This window comes from Ictidomys tridecemlineatus, chromosome X (assembly GCF_052094955.1).
Source record: "Ictidomys tridecemlineatus isolate mIctTri1 chromosome X, mIctTri1.hap1, whole genome shotgun sequence".
NCBI lineage: Eukaryota > Metazoa > Chordata > Mammalia > Rodentia > Sciuridae > Ictidomys > Ictidomys tridecemlineatus.
The window spans coordinates 84,128,664-84,149,085 of NC_135493.1; positions in this window are offsets into that span (position 1 = coordinate 84,128,664).

The following is a 20,422-nucleotide window of genomic DNA, read 5'->3' on the forward strand; positions in this document are numbered from 1 at the left end:
AACTAATTTTCTCCAGAAATCTTCACCATAATTGATTTTAGGACTATTAGCAAAAGAGTCTCTACAAAAGAGTTCAGTGTAGTAAACTGCCTGTTTTCCTGTTGCTCTATTTTATTTGGCCACTGGCTTGGACAAGATCAGCACTCCAGGTGCTAAAGGCCCCTTTACTAGTTTTTTACAAACATTTATCCAGTGTAGTAGTTTGTAGAAGTGTGTTTGCAAGTGCAAAATGTGAGGAAAAAAAGACAAATCCTTCAACAAGGTCTCTGGCCTTGAGCTGGGCTTCACTGAGATGTCTACATTTCTAAGATAAGTTACCGATTGGGCTCTATGGTAACAGCTGGCAGGGGGAGGAAAGAAAGGGGAGAAGAAGCTCTCCCCTTCTCAGGTGTTGTCCTTGAAGAGTTAACATGCCCAGAACAGTGAGAGAAAAAGCTACTTTTGTGTGAACTTCTGCAGACTGTGAACTTCTGAGCCCCTCCCCTTTCATGCTGGGTATAAAACTGAAACTCTTTGAACTTGGGCTCCAAGGGATTGACTGACTACAGCAAAAGCTGTAGCCTCTGAACCTGGCTGCAGCCCAAAGAACAGTTTCCTGCTATCTTCGGTGCCCTGCCTTGTCTGTCCCTACAACAGGGGTTCTGTCAATATGAAGAATATCTGCTATGCTGATTCTCCACAGCTGGGGAAGGTGCCCATTGCATGTTTGATTCTGCTCTTCTCTGATGCCGCCTTTGCTCTCTTTACTAGTTCACCTTGTTATGGTCTGTATCTCATGTTCTGCCCTATTATGTTCTTCATCAACATTAAGTGGCAGGACCATTTGTGCTACTCATGTTGATCCGTTTTACACATATTCAAAATTATTTTCAAGCCCAGGTATTTATTCTTACCAACTTTGCCTTAAATGCTTTGATGGAATTAAATACCAGGGTTTGATGTTAAAACTTATTGGGCAAGAATCCTGCTGAATTTCTAAACAGTCTGTAGCTTTTTATATCACCTCAAGCCTTAGATAAATGGCACAGTGACAAGATTCAGAGTCTAAGGTCCTGAGATATTGACATTTTTAACAAACTCCTTTGAGAAATAAAATAAAAAGCATGGAATATTAGAGAAGTTCTCTCTTAGAGATTGCAGATGGAATGCAGGGCTTACTTTCTTAATAAAATCAGGTTTCCACTGTGAATCTTACATCGTGGGATCCTAATCCACATGACTGGAAGGCTAATTAGAATAGGATTTATTGCATGTTCATATAAATATATCAAAATTGATTCTACTGTCATGTCTAACTAAAAGGAACAAATAAAACACCAGGCGTCCTTGTACTCATAATTCCTAGCATATTTCCTAATGCATGTATTTATTCAATCAAAGTTTGAATTTTACAAAATACTTGGCCCAAATCTGTACATTCAGCTTCAGGTTCAGTGGAGGATATGTAGAAAGACCAAGCAGTCAAGTTGTTTGTGAATGAGTTTTCCAACATCCTATATAGGGTGGAACCCTGGTCATTCCTAAATTGCTATCATATGTACCCCATCATCACAAATATAAATACATCTTAATACTTGGTTAATGGTTATCCTTAGGACACAGTCTTTCAATGATAGACAATATTTCTAGACATAAATTTGAATAAAAGTCTATTTACTTGCTTACATATACTGATAACCTGATGGTCATTGAAAACTCAAATGAATGATTATCATCACTAATATGCTGCAATAATTCATGCCCATTCTGAAAACTCCTAATGCTGTGAAGAGGAACAATAAAAGTAATTTCAAATGGTTAATAGAGAAATTGATCGAGAGTTAAATAAAAATTGAAGAATGTATGTGTATCAAATTCATGGGCTAGCATTGTGGCTCAGTGGAATAGCACTCCCCTAGCATGTGCAAGGCACTGGGTTTGATCATCAGCACCACACAAAATAAATAAACATATAAAGGTATTGTGTCCAACTACAACCACAAAAAAAAAATAAAGAAAGAAAAAGAATGTATGTATAACAAATTCAGGAAGAAAATGTCTGTGTAGAAGTAAGGTAAGTGATTATGCATTTTAACAATTTAGCATTCTCAAATACTTCAACACCAATAATCTGAATATTTGCATATTTAATGTTATCTCAAAATTCTCCTAAGGTTTCTTCACTCCTCTTTATTTTTATCTGTTTTCTCCTCTGGGTACATTCAAATAAATTGTTGCAGAGCCTATTAACTCTTTTTTCTGTTCGGGCTATCCTGCTATATATGCCTTCCATAACATTTTCAATTTCACTGAGAGCACTTTTCAGCTCAGGAGTTTGTTTTATTTTAAATAATTATTTCCTTCAATCTATTTCTTGTGTTCCTCTATCGAGTATTAACATATTTGTGTTTTCTTCAAGTTCGTTTAGATTCTGTGAAGCAGTTGCTTTAGAATCTCTACCCAAGGGTTCTCCTACGTTGATTGTTAACTGATGAGTTTCTGGTACCTTATTTTGATTATTAGGAGAGAACACGGTTTCCTGAAGGTCCTGCTGCTTCTTTGAATGAAAATTTGTATGTACACTGAAAATTAGGTAATTATTCTAGATTTCCCATGCTGGCTTTCTCTGTGCCTATCTTCTCAGTGAATCTATACAGGCTGCTTATATTCTCTGAGTTTATTTTTTCCCCACTATTTCAGAAATGTTTAGTGCCCATGTCCATATCTGCCAAGAGTCTGTAGTTGCATGTTGTCACTCTTACAGAACTGGAGAGAAAACTAAGCCCACATTTGTCCCAAACACACTGCTGATGTGCTATAGAGAGTACTCCATCTCCACAAACCTCTCCTGGTGGCCTAGTTAGGCCAAGATGCCCCATCCACACTTACTAGACTGTGGTCATGCACTGTAGCATTCTTCCTGGGGTTGGACCATCTCCAAGATTTCATGTCATGCCTGTGGCTGCCAGTGCCACCAGGGTGCATCTCAACACAACCCACCAACTTCCAAGAGCAGTCCAACATTGCAGAAGGATCAAGGCACACACCGCTATGAGCTGCCTAATGCTGGATTCCCAATTACAAGGATCTTGTTCATGGGCCACTTAACACCTTGAAAGTTGACATGATTGTCAGGTTTCAGTCATCATCCCTACCTCATCTCATCTGTTTCTGTCTTGCACAACCCTGCCATCCCACACAAGCCTGCCGTAATACAAAGACTTGGGGAAATGTCTTCCCTACCTAACAGACACCTGTTCCTCACCTGCAGATATTGTCTCCCCTCTTCTCCTTTCATTTGTTCTTGTCCTAATGGTCCCTGCAATCCCACAGGTTTGCAGCTCCTTATGGTGGCCTAGAAGTCAAACAGAAACTCTTAGTTGGGTGTCCTAGCCTGGAGACTATGACCCTCTCTCTGGAGGACACCAGTCCCAGGAGTACCAACGCCTTATAGCAGTGGTTGAGCTTGGAAACAAAACTTCAACTCTTCCACTACTGTCCCTGAACCACTATCTTTTTTATTGGTTCTTTTTATTTGTACATGACAATAGAATCCATTTCAATATAATTAAACAATGATGAAATATATCTTTTTCTAATGAGAACTCTGGTCTTTTGGATGTACATGATGGTGAGATACACTGTGGTGTATTCATATTTGTACATAGAAAATTTATGTCGGATAGCACTCTCTTTCCTTTTCTTATCCACCTATCTTTCCTTCATTCCTCTTTACATAATCTACTGAAATTTTATTCTCCCCTTCCCCACTTATTGAGGGTTAGCTTCTACTTATCAGAGAGAACATTAAGCCTTTGGTTTGTTGGGTTTGGCTTAATTCCCTTAGCATGATACTCTCCAGATCCATCAGTTTACTGGCAAAAGTCATAAAGTTATTCTTCCTTATGTCTGATTAACATTCCATTGTGTATGTATCCCACATTTTCTTTCTGCTTTAATCTGTTGAAGGGACCTAGGTTGGTTTCATCACTTACCTATTGTGAATTGAGTTGCTATAAACATTGTGGTATGCTGATTTTAAGTCCTTTGGGTATATACTGAGAATTGGGATAACTGGCTCAAATGGTGGTTCCATTCCAAGTTTTCTGAGAAATATCCACAGTGCTTTCCAGAGTGGTTGCACCCATTTGCAGTCCCACCACCAAAGTGTGAGTGTACCTTTTCCCCCACATCCTAGCCAAACTTTATTGTTACTTGTATTATTGATAATTGCCATTCTGATTGAAATCTCTGTGTAGTTTTAATTTTCATTTCTCTAATTGCTAGAGGTGATGAGCATTTTTTCATATATTTGTTGATTGATTATATATCCTCTTCTGAGAAGTGTCTGTTCAGGTCCCTGGCCCATTTATTGATTGGATTTTTTTTGGTGTTTCGCTTGTTGATTTCTTTATATACCCTAGAGATTAGTGCTTTATCTGATGTGTGAGGGTTAATAATTTGCTCCCAGGATGTAGGCTCCCTGTTCACCTCACAGATTATTTCTTTTGCTAAGAAAAAAAAAAAACTTTTTAGTTTGAGTCCATCCCATTTGTTGATTCTTGGTTTTAATTCTTGTGCTATAGGAGTCTTATTAAGGACATTGGGGCCTATTCCCACATGATGAAGATTAGGGCCTACTGTTTCTTCTATTAGGATGCAGAATCTCTGGTTTAATTCCTAGATCCTTGATGCACTTTGAGTTAAGTTTTCTGCATGGTGAGAGATAGGGGTTTAATTTCATTTTGTTGCATATGGATTTCCAGTTTCCCCAGCACCATTTGTTGAAGAGGCTATATTTTCTCCAATGCACGTTTTTGGCACCTTTGTCTAATAATTGTAATTTTGTGGGTTAGTCTCTGTGTCCTCTATTCTGTATCATTGGTCTACCAGCCTGTTTTGGTGCCAGTACAATGTTGTTTTTGTTACTATTGCTCTGTAGTATAGTTTAAGGTCTGGTATAGCGATACCACCTGTTTCACTCTTGCTGCTTAGAATTGCTTTAGCTATTCTGGATCTCGGAGTATTTTGGGTCTTTTATATGTGTAATCATGTCAGCAAACAGATATAATTTTAGCTCTTCTTTTTCTATTCATACCTCTTTAATTTCTTCATTTTGCCTAATTACATTTGCTAGAGATTCAAGGAATGTGTTGAATAGAAGTGGTGAAAGTGTACATCCCTGTCTTGTACCAGTATTCAGAGAGAATGATTTCAGTTTTTCTTCATTTAGAATGATATTGGCCTTGGTTGTAGCATGCATAGGTTTCACAATGTTGAGGTATTTTCCTTCTATCCATATATTTTGGTATTTTAAACATATATGGTTGCTGTATTTTGTCAAATGAGTTTTATGCATCTACTGAGACAATCATGTGATATTTGTCTTTAAGTCTATATATGTGATTGATTATATTCATCCATTTCCATATATTGAACACAACTTGCATCCCTGGGGTGAAACCCAGTTGATTATGGTGCTCTATCTTTTTGTGTACAATTTGCTTATATTTCATTAAGAAATTTTGCATCTATGTTCATCAGAAATATCAGACTGAAGGTTTCTTTCCTTCATGGGTCTGGCTTTGGTTTCAGGGTGATACGAGCTTCATAGATTGAGTTTGAAATTTTTCTTTACTTTGTGGAATAATTTGAGGACGATTGGTATTAGTTCTTTTTGAAAGGTCTGTTAAATCTCAGCTACAATCCATCCAGTCCTGGACTTTGTTTGTTGGTAGACTTTTGATGGCTTCTTCAATTTCATAACTTGAAACTTATCTGTTTAAATTTTCTATATCCTCCTGGTTCAATTCAGGTAGGTCATATGTCTCTAGCAGTTTGTGGATGTTTTCCAGATTTTCCAGCTTATTAGAGTATAAACTTTCAAAATACGTTCTCAATATCCTCTATATTTCAGTATATTTCTTTCTGCATCAAGGGTGTTATTACTATCAGTTTTTTCCTCTTTCTTTTGGTTTGTGTGGTTAAGGGTTTGTCAATGTTGTTCTTTCAAAGATCCAACTTTTTGCTTTGTTAATTTTTCAAGTTGTTTTTCATCTCAATTTCATTGATATCAGAAATAATTTAAATAATTTTCTATCTTCTAGTGATTTTTGTGTTGATTTGTTTGTCTTTTTCTAGGGTCTTGTGTTGTAATATTAGATTTTTTTATTTAGTATCTTTCTATTCTTTCACTATATGAGCTCAACGCTGTGCTCTTTCCTCTGGGAAATGCATTCCTAGTGTCCCAGAGATCTCGATATGCTTTAGAGCTCTTCTCATTTACCACCATTTATTTATTGATTTATTTATATTTTTTTGGTACTAGGGATTGAACTCTGAGCCACATCCCCAGCCCTATTATGTATTTTATTTAGAGAAAGGGTCTCACTGAGTTGCTTGGCGCCTCGCTTTTTGCAGAGGTTGGCTTTTCACTTGCAATCCCAAACTATTGGGATTACATGCATGCACTACATTGCCCAGCACATTGACCTCTATGTATTTTTTAATTCACTCATGATGTCTCTAGCTATCCATTCATTATTCAATAGTGTGTTAATTTGTGTCTAGGTTTTAGAATGATTTTTCTTGTTGATCTTATCATTTTTTTCTAATTTCATTCATTTATGATGTGATAGAATCAGGGTATTATTTCTTATTTAAAATTATTACTTGATTTATATATTTTAATTAGGTATATATGACAGAAGAATGCATTTTGACTCATTGTACACAATTGCAGCACAACACTTCACTTCTCTGGTTGTACATGATGTAGAGTCACACCATATTTGCAGACATACTTGTATCTAGAGTAATGATTTCCATCTCATTCCACAGTCTTTCATGCTGCAATACCCACTCCCCACCACCCATCCCTCCTCTTTGCCCAATCATAGTTCCTCCATTTTTCCCATGCCCCACCCCCATTGTGGATCAGCATCCACTTATCAGAGAGAACATTCAGCTTTTATTTTTTTTTTAGAATTGTCTTGCTTCACTTAGCAAGTTATTCCCCAACTCCATCCATTTAGCTGCAAATGCCATACTTTTATTCGCTTTTAATGCTGAGTAATATTCCATTGTGTATATATACCATAGGTTCTTTATTCACTTATCTATTGAAGGGTATCAAGGTTAGTTCCACAGTTTAGCTATTGTGAATTGAGCTGCTATGAACATTGATGTGGCTGTGTTACTATAGTATGTTGATTTGCAGTCCTTTGCATATAGACCAAGGTTTGGGATAGCTGGGTCAAATGGTGATTCCATTCCAAGATTTCTAAGAAATCTCCATACTGCTTTCCAGAGTGGTTGTACCAATTTGCAGTTTCACCAGCAATGTATGAGTGTGCCTTTTCCCCCACAACCTCACCAACACTTACTGTTGTTTGTATTCTTGATAACTGCCATTCTGACTGCTGTGTATTATTATTATTTTTTATATTTGCCAAGACATCTTTTGTGACCTAAAATATATCTTAGGTATATTTGAGAAAATTTTTTTGAGAAAAATGTTTATTCAGTGATTAATGGATTAAATATTCTATATGTGTCTGTTGAGTTTTAAATCTTGATTATATTTTTGAGTTCTGTAGCTTTTTATTTTGTTTTTGTTTAGAAGATCTATCTAGTGACAAAAGAGTCATGATAAAATCACTTAATACCATTTTTACAGCCTATCTTATTCTTTATATTGAGAAGGATGGTTTGGTGTACATAGAAGCCCCATTGTATGGTTGCGTTAATATATTCAATTGTTATTTCTTGCTATTTTATTATTCCCTTAAGCAGTATGAAATGACCATCTTTGTCTCTTCTGATTATCTTTAGCTGGGTTTTCACATTCTCTGAGATGACACTAGTAACCTCTGCTTGTTTACAAAATCCATGTGAATCATATGTTTTTCCCTATCCTTTCACTTTCAGTCTGTGGATGTCTTTGCTTTTGAGGTGAATATCTTAGAGAGAGTATATTTTGGGGTATTGTTTTCTAATCTAATATGCCAGCCTATGTCTTCTGATTGATGAGTCAAGACCATTTCTTTTGAGACACGATTTTTATTTTCTGTCATTTTGATTTATTTCTAGTTTTTAAGTTGAAGTAGATTCTCCTTTGATTGACTAATCTTCTTGTGTAGTTTCTCCATTTGGATGCTCCATTTCTTCTTCATGAAGTATTTTATTAAGTATGTTTTGTAGCGCAGGCTTTCTGGTTCTAAATTATTTTAGGTTTTGTTTATCATGGAAGGTTGTTCCTTCATCTTGAGTTTAAAGCTTAGATTTGGTGGATATAGTATTTTTGATGTCATCCATTTACTCTCAGAGATTGGAATATATTATTCCAATATCTCCTAGCTTTTAGGGTTTGGGTTGAGAAATCAGATTAAATCTAGATTAGTTTGCTTCGAAATGTGACCATTTTTCTCTACCAGCTTTACAAATTTTACCCTTATTCTGTATGTTAGGCATCCTCATAATAATGTGTCTTGGAGTGAGTCTATTGTAATTTTGTATTTTCAGAGTCTTGCATAAGTCCTGTATTTAATTTTCCATTTCACTCTTAAGAGTTGGGAAATTTTCTGATATAATTTCATTAAAAACAATGTGTTACTTTAGTTGTACTTCAGAACCTTCATTTATCCTGATAAGTCTTAAATTTGGCCTTTTAATGTTATCCCATATTTCTTGAAAATTCTATTCACTGTCTCTGTAAATCTTTTCTCCATAATCAACTTTATTTTCAAGATTACGAACATTGTCTTTATTGCCTGAAATGCTCTCTTCAAGGTGCTCTCTCGTCTCTTGGTGATGCTTTTTATTGAATTATTAATTTGTTTTATTTTTTCATTCATTTCATGTATTTCCAAAAGATTCTCCTTCAGAATCCCTGTGTCCTTACTGAATTGATCCTTCACTTGTATTTTCTCTCTGATTTCACTCCTTATATCATCTGGTACCTCATAGATCAGTGAAACTGTGTTCCTAAATTCCTTCCCTGACATTTCCTCCACTGTGGTGTCAATGGAGTCAGATGTTGACATATTCTGAGTTGTTTGGGATGATTTGTTCCCTTGCTTTTTCATATGGTTTTTGTGCCTACCTGTCTATCCAAATGCATGTGAGACAGCAGAGTTTCTACCCTATGAATTTACAGTGTCCCTGTAGGTCTCCATTATCTCCCATATTAAGGGGAGCCAAATAACAGCAATAACCTATGCAAACAATATACAGCATTAAACTAAATACTTGCTTCCTATTATGACCTCTACAATGTTCATTGGCACAATATGGAAATGGTCGGATTAGCCATTTGCATCAGTAAAAACAAAAAGTAATCATGTATTATGTCTGTCATAAAAGCAAACAGCAGGTGTTATCTATGATTTCTGAAGAATTAGTAATTCCTACAGCATTAGTGGTGGGAGCTGGCATTATATAAACCAAGTAGTGCCAAACGTGTTCAGAATAGACTTAATTAAAAGGAAGGAATTAGAGATAGGTGGGTAGAAAAGAGTTTGCAGGTTCAAGAGTCAAATTGAGAAGATGTAGAAGAGATGTAGGGTGTGATGTTATGAGGGGAGAGGAGAAAACTAGACCTAAAAAGTTAAAGAAATAGTGATAGAAAGAACAACAGAATGTGGCTGTTTATAAGAGGAAAGAAAGCCAAACAAGGGAAACAGAATAGTGAAATACACAAGACACAACCAAACCACAATATACCAATCAAAAACACTCACCCCAAGAAGACAGAGCATGGAAAATAACTGCGTTCAAAAATGTTAGAAGTAAGAAAACAGGATACACACACACACACACACACACACACACACACGTTGTGTGTGTGTATGTGTATAAAAGTCCATGAATCCTTTAGCACACTCTCAAAAAGAAGGAGAATCTCTTTTTAAAAATATTCTTAGATTTAGATTAGCGCAATATCTTCCTGTTAATTTATTTATATTTATGTAGTGCTGAGGATCAAATCCAGTGCCTCACACATGCTCAACAAGTGCTCTACTACTGAGCTACATCTCTAGACAAAAAGGAGAAGCTTGATGAAAACTTAAAGACTCATTTCCATGGTTGGGGCTTTGGCTAGGCAGTAGCACACTTGCCTAGCAAGTGTGGGACTCTGGGTTCAATTTTCAGGACCACATATAAATAAATAAAATAAAGGTCTATCAACAACTTAAAAAAATCATTTCCATTGTGATGGACAAAAGAGTTAATGCAAACCTAAGTTCACTGTCTGTGCCAAACTCTCTTTCTTTCCATTTCTTCTTGAGGTATGGACTGGACATAAGACTAGGGGCCACGGGCTGTCAAACCCTTCCTTTTTTTTTTTTTTTGCGTGTTGCTCACTGAGATGCCAGTTGTCATAAAAATTCTCAGCTTCCCTTCTTGGCATTATGAAGTTGGACGGGATGTCTGGTCCACTCCCAGAGCTTCTGTATTCTGCGAGATCAGTTCCAATGGGTGGAGCTCTGAGGGCAGGGTTAGGTCTAGTGAGGTCTCAGGGGCTTTATTGTGTGGGGAGTTGTCTGAAGCAATTAAATGAACACACCTCTATAACTTGGTAGTGACTGGTCTGTCAGGAGACTCTGCACCAGGATTCTCTGCAGGGTCCCACTTGTGGGACAAGGGAGCCAGTCCTTTCCTGCTGCTTCTGTTGCCCACAGATACTGCCCTTCCTGGCGAACCAGACTCAGTCCCTGAGGACAGGCAGTTGCACCCACCTGTTGAAATTCGCTTTTGCTTTAGGTGGTCCTACAAGTCCTTGATCCTGATATGGGGAAGGAGCCGCCATTGCCAGGCCTCCCTGACTTGTATTCCCCTAGGGAAAATACTCTGTATGCCTGATTGTTTTCTGGATTTGTTAGGCACAGCCTAGGTCTGCCAGGCCTGTGTATCAGAGCAGCTCCCAATGTGCCAGATCCCAGTTCCTGGTCCCCATCGGTGCCATCTGAACACACTTGCCTCAGGATGGTTCCAGCCTAGAACCTCCATGGACAATTGGGAAACACAGGACATCTTTTGTGCACCAGTTTATTCTGCTGAAAAGTCTCTGGATCAGCGTGCGGCACGCTGCCCCTCTGATCTCACGATTTCCCACGCTAAGCCTGGCCATAGTATTTCTCAACTTTTTCCATCCTTGTGTGCTAATGCCAATGCTCCCACAAGCATATTAGTGCTGGTTTTGCCCCTTTTCCTTGTCTATTGTACCCCAGATTTAAAGACTTTAAGGGACTCTGATTGTTCAATATTGAGTTTTAGTGAAATCCCTTTCACCTGAGGTGTCACCCAGCAGAGTATACCTGTGGCTTGAATCAAGGGTCACCAAACGCTGAGGAATACAGCTTCCCTCTAGTCCATCATCTTCTCCACCTGATCACTTTCTCACCATAGGAAGCAAGCCAGAAGAGGAAGGCAGCCACATTCCTTCCTGGGAACTCTTGTGTCCTCCTCCACACTGCCTTGGTATTTCTTCTAAACCAAATCCTTGTACTGATAGAAACATTTCTATCCTTAGATGTGAATAAAAGTTTCAGTGTAGAGTCAAAATTCTAAAGTTGTGGTTTATGAGCATTACATTTCCCAGCTTAGGGTGTGTGGGATATTTCAGAGTATAATTTGTGGTGTTGAAAAGACCACAGGGTCTACTGCTAATTGGGGGATTAAGTTCACAGAAGTGCAAATCTGTGATGCACAGACATAAGTATACTGGAGTTTTCACACATGCAATTTTTCTGTGCATTTAGGGAAGCTTGTATTTTACTATGTTTGAAATCTTTTTTTGGGGGGGGGTGGACATTCTTTATTTTAATATATTAAAATACAAATGATAAATGAACTTGCTTATCAAAGGTCTCGCTTCCCACCAGGTTTTCTTTGATAGCTCTGCCTCTCATTACTGGCTCTCCTATACACAAAAGAAGCAATCAAGTCCTGCTGAGTTTCATTCCCAGTGTTTGGTTCCCAGGTCAGTCCAAAATATTCATTGGCTCTTTGCTTGAATACCAAGTGCTGGGCTGGGGCTGTAGCTCAGCAACAGAGTGCTTGTCTAACATGCATGAGGCCCTGGGTTTGATACTCAGCACCACATAATAATGAAAAAAATAAAATAAAGGCATTCTGTCCATCTACAAGTATAAAAAATAAAAACAAAATGCCTTCAAGACAAAGTTCAAAATGAGAGATAGGGAAAAACAGAGCGACACTGGTAGGGCAGGGAGGCAAAACAGAAACAAAGCACAACCCCCATCAAAAAAAGAATCCCAAGAGCTTTTGGCTGCAATGTATCATCACACATCTAGATCCTTGAATTTTGTAACTGTTTGTGCAGCTTCTCATCTTCAGAACATGTTGGTGCCAGTCATTTATTCTCTACAGGAGTCCACTAGTTAAAAGCCAAAATTCAGGAAGTTACACAAAATTACAGAGCTAGAAGTGGCCCAGCCTGTTCATTTAAGACCCTTGATTCTATCTGCTCTCCTCAGGTATGAGGACATGCTGCTACAACTCATGCATAACAGCAACCCCTGACAAACACTGTCTCCAGAGGTTTCCTAAGTATGCAGATTGGCTTTCACCTTCTCCACAATTCAAGAGGCTGTGGGTTGTGCGGATAGTTGTGGTTTGAGAAATTTAAAAAATAATAATTTGTTTTTCTAAATTTGAGCTCAATTCAGTAATGAGTGACATAGAAGGTACAGGTTAATTTTAATGAAATCAGGCTTTGGCCCTAGCATCCTATAAACCCACCCTGAGATGAATTTGCTGACCCTAGACCAAGAAGAGCTGTACAATGGCAGGATTCCTCTTGAATGCAGAAAGCCTGCCAGTAAGCTGACTTCTTGGCTTCAGAGCAAGTCAGAATGTGGATCTCTGAAGACAGTCTGCCTCCAAAAGCCAGAAGGACTCAACTAACTGCAGTCAGTTCATACTCCCAAATTCACTTTCAGCTAATTATCTCCAGGTTTTATTGTTGTTGTTATTCCTGTTACTTATACATGAGAGTAGAATCTATTCGAACATAACTCTAAAAGCATGGACTATAACTTTCTAATTCTATCCCCAGTACCTCCTTTCCCCCTGCCCTCTCCGCAACCCCTGTTCCAGTCCCTCTGCTGATCTTTCTCCAATTCACCCATAATTATTTTAAGTACTTTTTTGTGGATGTACCCAATCCTGAGCTTCACCATGGTATAGACACATGTGTACATAGAGTATTATGTCAGATTCATTCCACTATCTTTCCTTATCCCATTACTCCTTCTTCCCCTTCATTCTCCTTTGTCTACTCCACTGTATATCTGGAAGTTTACAAAGACTTTTTAACTATTTTTGGAAAATATCATCATTGAAAGAAATTTTATTCTTGCATTCTGATCTGATACAATATACCAAAATCAGTTTACCTTTCATGGGTGAAGGCCTCTGGGAAACAGATTGAGGGTAATGCAGCTTACCAAACTCAAGGATCTTTTCCAGGATCAGCTACTCACTGATGCGAAAAATCAAGAGGAAAATGCTCCTAGTGTGATCTCTCCTGACTTGATGGACAAAAGTATGCTCTTTGCTCTTATTGCACTGAAGTTCAATTTCCATCTCCCCCTCAACAGACACCTTGTTCCTTCCTGATAAGCAGGAAATAGCCAGTATTCCCTTGAGTCCTCAGGATAGAACAGAAGGCCTGACACACAGAAGGAGCCCAGTCAACGTCTGTGGAATTGAAGCATGTGATAAATTATTGGATGACTAATCCTAGTGTCCTAGTGATCAGTCATAAGGATGTCACTGCAGACAGTGGGAGGGCAATGGAATACTACACTCTCTGTCTTTGGACCATGCAGCAGAATGAGATCACTCTGCAGTACAGATCTTTGATGTACTTTAAGGGTCCTGGATTTTGTGAGTATTGTGTTCCTGTTTGTGTGTGTGTGCACGCGTGCACATGAGCCCATGTGTGCAAGTATGTGTAAGGAGGGAGGTGAGACAAAGGTTAAAAGTATTTGAATATCTGGCCCATTCAATTGTACAGTTAAAAGTAATTCTTTACCGAGCAGAAGGTCAGGTTATGAAGGTCAGGAAGAGGGGACCTTTCAGCCAGAATCCAAAGGCAGTCTGGAGGCAGATGTTTTTTCTTCCTGGAGGGAATCTAGTCATTTTATCCTTAAGGACTTCATCTGATTGGATGAGGTACACTTATATTAACAGATTTATTCAAATGCTACTGATGTTAGTCTCATCTAAAATAATAACTTCACAGAAACATCTGGCCTGGAGTATGGTGACACAGGGAAGTAACCATTACAAGCCAGCTAACACATATCCAGCTGATCAACAAGGTCTATTTTAGAAAAGCAGGTAACTTCCTACTGTCGTTTCTGGATTAAGCTCTATTTCTGGCCCAAGTGAACAAGTCAGGCTCAGCCCAAGTCTGGCCAGTGAACTGAAGCTGTCCTGAATGCCTGCCAGGGCTGAAGCCAACTCAAGATGAGCAGGTGCATACTCAAGTAGGTTCTCAGAGCACCCCTGGACACCCTTGGAACCAACCATTTACAAGTATTCAGGCATCCTCAGCAGGACACATCAGTCAGGCAGGGTAGCTCACCGGGGCCCCAGTTTGGTCTCTCAATGTGAGACCTTTCACTGTCCAGTTCTGAGTCTTTGTGTCTTTGGTTTCAGAGGGACAGTCAGAAGGCAGTCAGTTCCAGTCTTGTTAATGCATGTCACTAGTTCATCCCCTTTCCAAGTGTGGATGACATCCATGAGTGTTTTGTGTGGGAAATCATGTGCTGGGGTCATGCCAGGTGTGCCTAGTCAGAATTCTGAGATGTATGTTGGAAGCTCAGCAGGCAGGATGATATCAATTTTCTTTTTTAAAAAAATATTTAGTTTTTTAGTTGTAGTTGGACACAATACGTTTATTTCAATAATTTACTTTTATGTACTGCTGAGGATCGAACCCAGGGTCTCGCACATGCGAGGTGAGTGCTCTACCACTGAGCCACAACCTTTGCCCCTCATTTTTTCTTTTCATCTTTTCTTCTTTATTTTCTTTTTATTATTTGTGCCTATGTATATTAGTTAGTATGTTTTCAAAATGCTCAGAGTGGAAGGACAGGTTGTGTGACAAGTATTTTTTCAGGAAAAGGGGAAATTTTTCAGGTACTGCTTTGAGGAACAGAGCTTATTAGTGTCCTCTCAATTGTAGTTGGAGAATTCAATGCTCTCTCAGTAATACACAAAAGTTCGTCTTATAGGAGTTGAGACTAGAGTTGGGTTTCACAGAGCTTGGGGAACATAGGCGGTAGTGAGCAATGGGGAAAGTTTGGTGAGTTGGTGAGATGTTAGAGGTTGATAGAAGACTACAGAAAATGATATTGTACTGCATATATTAGAAGAGTTAGCTAGAAGAAAGAATTTTGAACATGCCACAAATAAATGATAAATATATATATATATATATATATATATATATATATATATATATATATCCTGATTTGAACATTACATAATGATTACAGATATCTAAATATCACATGGCACCCCCAAGCAGGAACAATTTGGGGATATTAAGTAAAAACTTGCTAGAAAACTGAGGGCAAATATCCTTAGTACAAATGCATAAAGACTTAGATAAAAGTGCATTGCTGTAAACTATCATAATAACAAGAATAAATAAAAACAATGTAAATTCTCAAAGCAACAAAAAAACATTTGCAAAACACTTCAAGAGACAAGAATATATATGAATATAGATAATCACATGGAATATGCTCAACATATTGAAATAAAAGGTATACAATCAATCAACAAATATATGAAAAATGTTCATCATCTCTAGCAATTAGAGAAATGCAAATCAAAACTACTCTAAGATATCAACTCACTCCAGTCAGGATGGCAGCTATTATGAAGACAAGCAACAACAACTGTTGGCGAGGATGTGGGGGAAAAGGTACACTCATACATAGCTGGTGGGACTGCAAATTGGTACTGCCTATATGGAAAGCAATATGGAGATTCCTTGGAAATCTGGGAATGGAACCACCATTTGACCCAGCTATCCCTCTCCTTGGTCTATACCCACAGGACTTAAAAACAGCATACTACAGGGACACAGCAACATCAATATTTATAGCAGCACAATTCACAATAGCTAAACTGTGGAGCCAACCTAGATGCCCTTCAGTAGATGAATGTATAAAGTAAATGTGGCATATATACACAATGGAATATTACTCAGCAATAAAAGAGAATAAAATCATGGCATTTGCAGGTAAATGGATGGCGTTGGAGAAGACGATGCTAAGTGAAGTTAGCCAATCCCCAAAAAAACAAATGCTGAATGTTTCCTCTGATATAAGGGGGCTGATTTATAGTGGGGTAGGGAAGGTGAACACGGGAGGAATAGTTGAACTCTAGATAGGGCAGAGTGGTGGGAGGGAAAGGGAAGGGGCAGAGGGTTAGCAAGGATTGTTAAATGTGATAGACATCATTATCCAAAGTACATGTATGAAGACACAAATTGGTGTCAACATACTTTATATACAACCAGAGATATGAAAAATTGTGCTATATATGTGTAATAAGAATTATAATGGGGACTGCGGATATGGCTCAAGCAGTAGCACACTCACCTGGTATGCGTAGGGCGCTGGGTTCGATCCTCAGCACCACATAAAATAAAATAAATATGTTATGTCCACCAAAAACTGAAAAATATATATTAAAAAATTTCTCTCTCTCCTCTCTCTAAAAAAAAAGAATCATAATGCATTCCGATGTTATTTAGTTTTCAAAAAATAATAAAATAAATAACAAACAAACAAAAAACACAAACTTATCACCGAAGAGCTCTGACTACACACTTCCTAGAATAGGTAAAATTAAAAAGACTTACCTTACCAAGTGTTGGTGAAAATGTGTACCAACTGGAGCCTTGTAATCTTCTGGTGGGAATGCACAGTGGTATGGTTCACTTTGAAAAATATCTTGTCATTATGGCAACAAGCTTGTAAAAAAGGACTGCAGATGACTTTAGAAATAGCTTTATGAGGAGATCTGAGTAAGGAATTTAATTCATTCAGAAGGCGATACATAGTAGAAGATAAATTGGTAAGCATCAAAGGTGGCTATCATGAAGGGAGCACAATGTTACCAAAAGCTCTAGAGTAAAATCTACACCAGGAACAAGTGATTTGATATTCAATAAGAAACTTCTCTTTCCAATTATCAAATGGATAGAAGAGGAATAACTGATCAAGTAGAGTAATAAAATTTTGATCCAATGGGTCTTCCTGATTAGTTTAAGTGTGAGGCTAATCTTATCATTTACATTAGAAGCATGAAGCATAGATGTCACCCAGACTTATGTCAACAATACCAAATATGCAAACGTGTTGATGGGAGAAAGTGGACAATCCAGGTAGTGACTTTCAGTGTAAGCATTTTTGCTTGTTTCCCTTTCCTTCTTGGCCATTGCATTCACTGTTGTTTTTTTTCCTGGGTTCCTTCCCTATATTTCACTTTTAAATATTGGTTGCTCTTCTGCTTATGAGTCACTCTGCCCCATTGTACTGTGACGTCCCCCATAATAAGTACCACTGGTCATTGCATTTTTCATTACCAAGGATCCCGGATATTTCCTGAAACATGGCAGCATTAGTGCATGCCTATTGAACTAATTAAGTAAATTTTTTAATGACCCTAATGGAAAAGCAGTTCCTCCATTTAGAAGTCATTACTGTAGGTGTTATTCCTATACAGATAGGAGAGCGGCTCACCAGTGGTACCCTGGAGACCTTGCAGGTCCTCACAATAGGCCATGTGAGCACAGCTAAACCACAGTCTGACCTGAGTCTTGGCAGAACACTTTGTGATTCCTTTTGGAGCAAGAGAGATAAAGCATTGTGTTGTGGAGCTCCCAGGAGGCCTTTTCTTACCTGCCTCCTTATCATGCTGGAAGTGGACACAGGTTGATACTTGTCCATCACCCTAGTTTCAGTTGAGCATAGAAATGCCTCCTGGCCTAACATTAGAGGATATCTGCTGGGTGCAAAACAGCTCACTGACAGGTTATGGTGATGGGCTTTTCATAAGCAGAGCAACCCTCTATCTGTGTCGTTTGTCATTGAGCACCTACCAATCAGTATCAATATTTGGGAAGAGGGAAATGGAGATGACAGAATGCTGATGTTGCTTTGCTATGTCTGCAAATAATAAACTATTTGGATCCCTTGAATTCATTATTTTCTTACTGGACATATTGTTGGATGTGTCCAAAACCAAAATAACAGCTGTGGTAGTGGTTTTTATGCCCTTGTTAGCTACCACAGTGTTGCTTAGGGATTGTTTGGCCATGTAACTGATAAATTCTGGTACTGAGTTGAGTGGTGCTTGACCATAATATTGAGTTATTTTTTTTTTGTGGCATCACACTCTGCAAGAAGTGGTTTTCACACAGGCTATAGGTGTAAACTTGTAAAACTCCTGTCCCTAAACAAATTTTTGATGTGATGTCAAGTCTGACACCAAATACATTTATATTTAATATGTTTATAAAAATAAAAGAAGTTTCTGATCTCAAATGCATTATAAAAGTTAATCTACTACCCATAACTTGAAATTCAAAAGCAGTATCACTTGCTAGGTATGCAATTGTGAATTTAAATACAATTTAAATAAAAAATTTAAAAATTGAGATGAAAAATAAAGCAATCTATCTGAAATGTAATGCCTATTTCTTATGGTGTCCCATTCACACCTCAGATCAATCATTTAGTGTAAATACTGTAACTTCTATTTCAGAAATGCAGATACAAACCAAATGATGTAAGTACATATCCCACCATTGCAATGTCAGTGTGTGTTGAGAATCAGCATGGGAACCCATGGCTGCTTCATACCATAGTCAGTAAGGAGAAAGTGCATGTGGGACTCAAATAATTTTGCCCCAGTGAGGGCCCCTAGTTTCCCCGTCCCCTCTGTCCTAACTGGGTCCTAATTCTTCATACAGCTTGATGGCCTATGTTTTTCTCAGATAGTTAATGGAAAAAATGGGATACTTTACATTTACTCCCACTTTTGATATGAAAAATAGGTTTTCAGTTGTTTTGCATCATGAATATTTTCAAACCTCTCTAAGAGGGAGAAATTATTGCTGTTTATGATCCCCTTGTAGTTCCAAGAATGGTTGATTTTTATTGGGGTCCTTGGTTGAATGATTTTCTCTTGGGATTTAAGGATGTAAGGAGTTCAAAGTTTTAGTTCTTGGATTGTGTATATTTATAAGGGTATAATGCAGGAAATGGGCAGCTGGAAAGACTTCTGAATAAGATGTGGCAACTGTTTACAAAGTTTGATATGAAGGGAACCTGGAACTGCATCTGTCTCAATATTTAAAGTGGGGTCAATTGCTAAAAATGATGCAATACAGAAGTCTCTGAAGATGGGACAGCCTAGCTCTTTGTTGCTCAAAGTCTTACCTAGAATTTAGTTCCAGACAATAGAAAAAGAGGTTTTATGTCCTAATTCATTTTATGAAGCTAGTGTAACTGTAATACCAACATCAAAAATGCAGCACCTTTTTTGAAGAGGCTATCTTTTCTCCAATGTATTTTTGGCACCTTTGTCTAATATCATAAATTAGTGCAATCAAATATAGATGTAAAATAGTATTAAAATAAAAATCCTAATGAAATTGATAATGAGCTTGTGAGACTGTTTTAAACAAATGCAAGAAGGAGAACAATCTATGCCAGCAATGTGAAGAGATATCACTAAAGATTACATTCATATTAAAATAAAAATAAAATGTTTCTTTAAGGAATAAATGTGTAACAATATAAGAAACGTCTGTATTATTTGAAAATGTACCCTATTGATTGCAAGAGACAATAGAAAAATACGATACACTATTTGATAGTTTATGAATAAAACTTTGTAGAAAACCTTTAAAAAAATACTAAGCCATGCTCATAGAAAAGATATCAGTTCTCCCAAATTTGCTGCATAGATTTAATATCATTTAAACAAAAATTCCATGAGGGCATGTCATGAAATTAAAGTGAAAAAATAAAAAAGAAGCATATGCTGTTTGGGGATACTCTTTGTATTAAAACTCTAAAGGAAAGTGAGGGAATAATTCAGGACAGTTGTTATCTTTGGGTGATGAAGGAGAATATGAGCAGGGAAAGGCACAGGAGGGCTTCAAATAATTGGCGGTGCTCTATTTCCAGCTGTTTTGTGGTAAATATATTTTCATTTTTAAATTTTTTTTCTTTAAAGATACACATATATGTTTTATACATGTTGTGTGTGTGACATTTCTATAATTAAAACCCTTAAATAAATGAATGAACAACAACACCATAATTCTAAAAATGGGTAGCATGTAATATCTTAGAGATGTCCTAGATGAAATTGAACCCTA